This window comes from Acinonyx jubatus, chromosome X, assembly GCF_027475565.1.
Source record: "Acinonyx jubatus isolate Ajub_Pintada_27869175 chromosome X, VMU_Ajub_asm_v1.0, whole genome shotgun sequence".
In the NCBI taxonomy this organism is placed as follows: domain Eukaryota; kingdom Metazoa; phylum Chordata; class Mammalia; order Carnivora; family Felidae; genus Acinonyx; species Acinonyx jubatus.
The window spans coordinates 60,632,590-60,641,615 of NC_069389.1; the positions used below are offsets into that span (position 1 = coordinate 60,632,590).

General features: G+C 38.3%; 1 pseudogene; it reads left to right on the forward strand.

Annotated features, from left to right (window-relative positions):
* Positions 1-7,165: 7,165 nt before the first annotated feature.
* LOC106980156 (protein LLP homolog) lies at positions 7,166-7,995 on the forward strand (annotated as a pseudogene).
* The last annotated feature ends 1,031 nt before the right edge of the window (positions 7,996-9,026 follow it).

The following is a 9,026-nucleotide window of genomic DNA, read 5'->3' on the forward strand; positions in this document are numbered from 1 at the left end:
TCTCTCAAAAATAAATAATTGTAAAAAAAATTTTTAATAAATAAAAGGACTACACTTGGAGTAATATATCTTCTTCCAAGCCTGTAGGAATCCTTCAGTGTCTCAGTCCCACTACGTGTTTTTACTACTTTCAGTCAGCCCCATTCAGATCTCTGTACTCCACTCCAGCAAATATACAAAAAAGTGAAGCTCCTGTAGAAACTAGTAGATGTGTGCCCCTCTCATTAAGGTTTAGATATAGAAACTTATTAATTAACCTTCACTCATTTTTAGATGGGGAAACAAGAAACTAAGGCCCAGAAAAGAAATGTAATTTTTCTATTGCCACATAGGAAACTGGTAGCAACAAACATTGCTGCCCAGACTTGAAAGGGAACAATCTGTGAGTGAAGGGTGGTTGATGGGAGCTTTCACAGGAAATGATCAAAGGGCCAACTGGGACATGATAAGGACACAAAACAACATGGAATTAGCCCTGGAATGGGAATGGAGCAGTCCTTCTACCTCTAGTTTTACCTCTGCCACTAATTAGCTGTGTGGCCTTGGATAGGTTCCTTCACCTTTTAGGATTTCAGATTCTTCATGAGTAAAATAAATGACTTGAAGTAAACATTCTCTAAGGATCTATTCCCTACTGTTCATACTCTGTGTGATAGGATTCTGAGCTGAGCTCCTTTCTCTGAGCTTGAGTTCCTGATTTGGCTGTTCCCAAGGAAACTTACAGCAGACTATGAGGATAATAAGACACCTGGATATGTCTTCTCCTTCTTACGTGTTTTCCTTATGGACTCATTCTGAGCCCTAGAGACTCACACTGAAGCATCATCTCATCTTCAAGGCCTTCTCTGACTCCCCAAAGCAGAAATAATCACAGCTTCTTTTGGGCCACTATGCTTTGTATAAATGCTTCCATAAAGCACTATTTTTTCTAACTTTGCCTTTCAATTATGAAATTAATGAAATCGCTATAAATATGGGAAAGAATGAATGTTGGGGAATAGGAGATCAAAGCTGGAGTAAAGTGTTAGAAGTTTTAAAAGCTAAGCAGAAGCCTTAACCAGATGAGGGTACAATAGTGAGCCAGTGATAAGAGCAGTTTTGTGCAAAGTGTTCATTAAGGGAGAATAAAGATGTGGAAGTGAGAATGATCCTGAAGTATAAGTGTCTGCCTGTGTGCTGAAAGGGTGGGGGAAATAGTGAGAACCCAGACCTGACTTTTTGTGGCCCACACTAAACTACGGGCATTTCATGATCTATTTTATGTTAGATGGACCCAAGTAAAGTCCTCTAAACCATGACAAGTGGTTTTTAAAAGGCGTCTAAAGCAGCTTCAAATGGGAGCATGAAGACAGGCTGGGCAAGGGAATTGGGGACAGGGATAGGACTACTATCAGGTGGCAGTAGGGTCAATATCCCATTTTGCTTTGGACCACTTAAGAGGTAAGAAGGAATGAGATAGCGGGACCCAAGCCTCTACCCACAATGCACTGTGGTACCTCAGGAGTCAGCTCAGGGATTGCCCTTATACACACATACCCCTGGGAACCCTTAGGGATTTAACACACAAGGGAAAACCAATCTTCCCAGTAACCTGTGAAAATTTCAGGCAGCTGAGAAACCCCTAAAGAGAAGATTCAGAAAGTATAAGAGGGTTCATGGAATGGCTGGGCACAGTGACCAGCAAAACTTTTGGACTCCTACTTCAGGTGGGCTTGACCTGGTACTGCCAAACAAGACAGAAAAGGGCTTAGTTTGGTTTTGGCCTGACTTCAGAGTGGGCAATAAGTGCCCACAAACAGTCTTCTATGGAGAAAGAAAAAGTTTTCCTCTGGAAAATAGTGGCCTTTAGCACATTCCCTAAAATGACATCAACCAGGGAACAGTGCCAAAAATGTGACTTTCATGTTTCTGCAGCAACAATTTCCTCTCCCTACTTGCTTTTTTTCTTATATGTATAAATAAGAGAACCAGTCAATCGTTCAAAAAATAAGAACATCTTAAATAAACACTTCCAGGCTTTGAAAGTAGTAATTATTATTAGAAGCAGGTGACTATGCCTCTTTAAAATGTTATTTCATGTATCTTTTTTCTGGTTCCTTAAAGGAGATTTATATATGCAGCCATGCTGAACTGAAATAATAAAAGCTGACAAAATGACCACACCAAAATGGATTTTTTTCCTACTTGATTTATTTCACCAACTTTGCACATGAATATTCCATTTGGTCTGCCCAAAGACTCTTAAGCCAAAGGGCAAGGGACTGGAGGTCATCCAGCCCATGGTGACTGAGAATAGAATCGACCAGGGCAAAGAAGGAGTACAGAAACTTCAGGGAAGCCCAGTTTTCTGACTGGCCCACTTTTGTTCAGACTTACCCAGAGGTCACCCTAAAGTCTAACAATGAGGGAAAAGTAATAATCATTGTTCAGTATTTGCCCATAACCTCTATTTCCTCACTCTCATTTCCTTACTTAATCTACCTTTCTTCTTGAGCCATAGCATTAACTTAAACTTTGGAAATGATGTATGACTTACTCCATAACTACCTGGACTGCTCTTTGTTTCCTCTCCACCAATCACTTGCCTCATCAGCTTTCCCAGTATGACAGAGCCTTAAAAAGCGAACCCAGCTACACAGCTCAGGTCTACTTGCATCATAGGCAACAGGCTTTCACTGTGAGCTTTATAGCTGGGGCTATAAAGAGAACTAAAGTTCAAAAATGTTTCTATCTACTCAGGTGGGAAGGGAGGGTTCTGATTTACCTAGAATAGAATGGGCTACTTACAGGTTCATACTTTATGTAAATAGCCTTCTATGCTGCTAAAAGACTTTTGCCCTGTGTCTATTATGTTTAAGCAGTTATCTAGCTGAGGGAGAGCTTGCTCACTCCAGGAGGTGGCAATAGAGATGCTAAAATAGAAGTCTCTGTAGTATAAGTCTGGAGTGAAATTTTACTTCAGAAAACATGTATCTTCAGTCAGGAGTCAGAGAGCCAAGAAATACCAGCTAAGTGTTTATATCAGTGATTTATTGAAAGTCAAAAACAGGTGAAATTAAGCTGGGGCCAGTTTTTCAGAGTCCTGAGATTCAAGAGCCAATCTAAAATACCATATATTTTCTTACAGAACTCTGATGACGATATTATCCATGTTCTTTAACATAAGGAGATCCTTCCAAAATAATATGAGAATCAAAAGAAATGTTGGAAGTCCTTGGGCCTTGCCAGCATACCAGCTCTAATATGTATTGACTTTGTCTGGAGCCCATCAAAACAACCCATAGGGAAATAGCAGGTACAAAAACCTCAAATATGGCCTGATTCAATTTGTATTTTACAGATTTAGTTAAAGGTTCGAATTGTCATTAGTTCTCTGGACTTAGCCCCTTAGAATAAATGCTCCAATCAAAAGACATAAGGTATTATAATGGATAAAAAAAGCAAGACCCATCTATTTGCTGTCTAGAGGAGACCCACTTTAGACCTGAGGACACCTTCAGATTGAAAGTGAGGGGATGGAGAAACATCTATCATGCTACTGGAAGTCAAAAGAAAGTGAGAGTAGCCATACTTATATCAGACAAACAAGATTTTAAACTAAAGGCAGTAGTAAGAGATGAAGAAGGACATTATATAATAATTACAGGGTCCACCCATCAAGAAGAGCTAACAATTATAAATGTTTATGCACCCAGTTAAAAGCACACAAATGCATAAAACAATTAAACACAAAGATAAACCATCTTATTGGTAAGAATGTGGTAATCACAGGGGACTTTAATACTCCACTTAAAACAATGGACAGATCATCTAGACAGAAAATCAATAAAGAAAGAGTGGCCCTGAATGATACACTGGACCAGATGGACTTGACAGATATATGGAGAACTTTTCATCCTAAGGCAGCAGAATAAACATTCTTCTCAAGTGCACATGGAACATTCTCCAAGACATATCACATACTGGGTCACAAAACAGTCCTCAATACATATGAAAGAATTGAGATCATACCATGCACATTTTCAGATCACAATGCTGTGAAACTTGAAATCAACCACAGGAAAAAGTGTGGAAAACTTCCAAATGCATGGAGGTTAAAGAACATCCTACTAAAGAATGAATGGGTCAACCAGGCAATTAAAGAAGAAATTTAAAAATATATGGAAAGAAAACAAGACAAAAATATGGAAACAAATGAAAATGAAAACATAACAGTCCAAACCCTTTGGGATGCAAAAAAAAAAAAAAAAAAAAAAAAGGCAGTCCTAAGAGGAAAATACATTGCAATACAGGCCTATCTCAAGAAACAAGAAAAATTCCAAATACAAAATCTAACAGCACACCTAAAGGAACTAGAAGCAGAACAACAAAGAAATGCTAAGGCCTGCAGAAAAACAAAAATAATAAATATCAGAGCAGAAATAAACAATATAGAATCAAAACTTAACAGAAACCCATGGAGGAGGGGAAGGAAAAAAAAAAACAAAGAGGTTAGAGTGGGAGAGAGCCAAAGCATAAGAGACTCTTAAAAACTGAGAACAAACTGCGGGTTGATGGGGGGTGGGAGGGAGGGGAGGATGGGTGATGGGTATTGAGGAGGGCACCTTTTGGGATGAGCACTGGGTGTTGTATGGAAACCAATTTGACAATAAATTTCATATATTGAAAAAAAAAAGTAAACATTCCTACCATAAAAAACAAACAAACAAACAAACAAAACAGTAGAACAGATCAATGAAACTAAAAGCTAGTTTTTGAAAAAATAAACAAAGTTGATAAACCCTTAGCCAGACTGGTCAAAAAAAAGAAGAGAGGACCCAAATAGATAAAATAACGAATGAAATTGGACGTATCACAACCAACCCCTCGGAAATACAATTATCAGAGAATACTATGAAAAGTTTTTGCCAACAAACTGTACAACCTGGAAGAAATGGACAAATTCCTGGACACCCACACACTACCAAAACTCGAAGGGGAAGAAATAGAACAATTGAATCAGTTATCAAAAACTCCCAAGAAATAAGAGTCCTGGACCACATGGCTTCCCGGGGGAATTCTACCAGACATTTAAAGCAGAGGTAATACCTATGCTCCTCAGGCTGTTCCAAAAAATAGAAATGGAAGGAAAACTTCTGGACTCATTCAATGAAGCTAGCATTACCTTGATTCCAAAACCAGACAGAGAACCCACAAAAAAGGGGAATTACAGGCCGATATCTCTGATGCAAATGGATGCAAAAATTCTCAACAAGATACTAGCAAATCAAATTCAACAGCATATAAAAAGAATTATTCACCATGATCAAGTGGGATTCACTCCTGGGCTGCAGGGTTGGTTTGATATTCACAAATCAATCAATGTGATACATCACATTAATAAAAAGAAAGGATAAGAACCATATGATTCTGTCAGTAGATGCAGAAAAAGCAAATGACAAAATACAGCATTGTTTCTTAATAAACCCTCGAGAAAGTCAGGATAGAAGGAACATACCTAAACATCATAAAAGCCATTTATAAAAATCCAACAGCTAATATCATCCTCAATGGGGAAAAAAATAAGAACTTTCCCGCTGAGATCAGGAACATGACAGGGATGTCCACTGTCACCACTGTTGTTCAACATAGTGTTGGAAGTCCTAGCTTCAGAAATCAGATAACAAAATGAAATAAAAGGCATCAAAATTGACAAGAGAATTCAAACTTTCACTTTTAGCGACATGATACTCGACATGGAAAACCCAAAAGACTCCACTAAAAGTCTGTTGGAACTGATACATGAATTCAGCAAAGTCGCAGGATACATACTCAATGTAAAGAAATCGTTTGTATTTCTATACACCAATAAATTAAGCAACAGAAAGAGAAATAAAGAAACTGATCCCATTCACAATTGCACCAAGAACCATGAAATACCTAGGAATAAATCTAACCAAAGATGTAAAAGATCTGTATGCTGAAAACTATAGAAAGCTGTTGAACGAAATTGAAGAAGACACAAAGAAATGGAAAAACATTCCATGCTCATGGATTGGAAGAATAAATATTATTAAACTGTCAATACTACCCAAAGCAAGCTACACATTCAATGCAATCCCAATCAAAATTGCACTGGCATTCTTCTCAAAGCTAGAAAAAAAATCCTAATATTTGTATGGAACCACAAAAGACCCCAAATAGCCAAAGTAATATTGAAAAAGAAAACCCAAGTGGGAGGCATCACAATCCCAGACTTCAGCCTCTACTACAAAGCTGTAATCATCAGGACAGTATGGTACTGGCACAAAAACAGACATATAGACCAATGGGATAAAATAGGGAACCCAGAATTGGACCAACAAATGTATGGCCAACTAATCTTTGACAAAGCAGGAAAGAGTATCCAAAAGAAAAAAGACAGTCTCTTTAGCAAATGGTGCTGAGAGAACTGGACAGCAACATGCAGAACAATGAAACTAGGCCACTTTCTTACACTATCCACAAAAATAAACTCAAAATGGATGAAGGACCTGAATGTAAGACAGGAAACCATCAAAACCCTAGAGAAGAAAAGAGGCAACAACCTCTCTGACCTCAGCCGCAGCAATTTCTTACTTGACACATCTCCAAAGGCAAGGGAATTAAAAGCAAAAATGAACTATTGGGACCTCATGAAGATAAAAAGCTTCTGCACTGCAAAGGAAACAACAAAAGGAAAAGGCAACTAACGGAATGGGAAAAGATATTTGCAAATGACATATCGGATAAAGGGTTAGTATCCAAAATCTATAAAGAACTTACCAAACCCAACACCTGAAAAACAACCCAGTGAAAAAATGGGAAGAAGACATGAGTAGACACTTTTCCAAAGAAGACATCCAGGTTACCAGCAGACACATGAAAAGATGTTCAACATCAATCATCATCAGGGAAATACAAATCAAAATCCCATCTCACATGGGTCAGTGTGGCTAAAATTAACAACGTAGGAAACAACAGATGCTGGTGAGGATGTGGAGAAACGAGAACCCTCTTGCACTGCTGGTGGGAATGCAAACTCGTGCAGCCACTCTGGAAAACAGTGTGGAGGTTCATCAAAAAATTAAAAACAGAGAAGACTTCCAGTCAGCGTGGTCTGCATGCCATCTGCGAGTTTCTGACTTTCCTGCTTTCCAGGTAACATATGGCTAAAACCTTATGGAGTAAGTGGAAAAGGAAGATGCATTCTGAAAAGAGATAAAAGGGTGCCCCACAGGAACTCAGCAGACTTAAAAGTATTCTTAAAATAGATAATGATGTTTTAATGAAAGATGTTCAAGACATAGCAACTGTGGTGGTACCTAAACATTGTCAAGAGAAAACTGAATGTGTGGTACAAGATGAAAAAGATGACATGAAGATGGAGACTGATATTAAGAGAACCAAAAAGAGTCCTCTAGACCAGCATAGACAATACCCCATATGGATGAACCAGAGACAAAGGAAAAGGCTGAAGGCATAGTGAGAAAAAGGGAAGGGGAAAAGCAAAGCAAAAGCAGTAAAGGCAGCAAAGGGTTTGGCCTGGTAGACTCTTTAAAAACTTGAAAAATCCTACATGGGACAGGTCTTCGATTAGAATGTATATGTGGATTTCAACTTTCATCAGATGAAAACTGTGTTCCCAGATTTACCTTGGTCTTTCTCTTCAAACCCAACTTAACTCCTCAAATTTGTTTTGGGAGCTTGATAAGATATTTTCTTTGATAAATGAAAGCGACACTGATATTTTAATTGGATGCTGTCCAATGTCCAGGGGTTCTCAGACATCAAAATTCTGTCAAGCGTTACTGTGGTTGTAGTTGTTTTGGTCTCCATACAGATAAAAAAAGATATTATACTGACACATTTGAGCTAATTCAGGTTTAAAGAAAACTTACACAACTAAAAATATTTCAGGGTATCTTATAAGCACTACTTCTTTAGAATTTTGATTTTGTTTAATTCAGAATAAAAGATATTTTGTCTAAAAAAAAATTTTAAAAAGAACTACCCTACGACCCAGCAATAGCACTACTAGGAATTTACCCAAGGGATACAGGAGTGCTGATGCAGAGGGGCACTTGTACCCCAATGTTTATAGCAGCTCTCTCAACAATAGCCAAATTATGGAAACAGCCTAAATGTCCATCAACTGATGAATGGATAAAGAAATTGTGGTTTATATACACAATGGAATACTACTTGGCAATGAGAAAGAATGAAATCATGCCATTTGCAGCAACGTGGATGGAACTGGAAGGTATTATGCTAAGTGAAATAAGTCAAAGAAAGACAGATGTCATATGTTTTCATTCATATGTGGATATTGAGTAACTTAATAGAAGACCATGGGGGAAGGGAAGGGGAAAAAATAGTTACAAACAGAGAGGGAGGGAGGCAAACAATAAGAGACTCTTAAATATAGAGAAAAAACTGAGGATTGATGGGGGTGGGGGAGAGGTGAAAAGGGTGATGTGCATTGAGGAGGGCACTTGTTGGGATGAGCACTGGGTGTTGTATATAAGCAATGAACCACAGGAATCTACCCCAAAAACCAAGAGCACACTTTACACACTGTATGTTAGCCAATTTGACAATAAATTATATTTTTTAAATAAAGAATAATTCAAGCAATATATATCAGTGATTAAGTGCATGACTTTCATAATCACAAACCTAGGCATAAGCTTCCTTGATGTATGATACAGTGTAAGGTACTCAACCTCCCTTTACCCCAGTTTCCTAATTTATATTATGAGAATAATGATAGTACCAATTTAATAAATTTGTGGCAAGGATTGGGCTCCTGGGTAGCTCAGTTGGTTGAGCATCTGACTTTGGCTCAGGTCATGACCTCATGGTTTGTGGGTTCGAGCCCCGCATTGGGCTCTGTGCTGACAGCTCGGAATCTGGAGCCTGCTTCAGATTCTGTGTCTCCCCCCCTCTCTTCCCTCCCCTGCCTGCACTGTGTCTCTGTCTCTCAAAAATAAATAAATATTTTTAAAATGTAAAAAAAATTGTGGCAA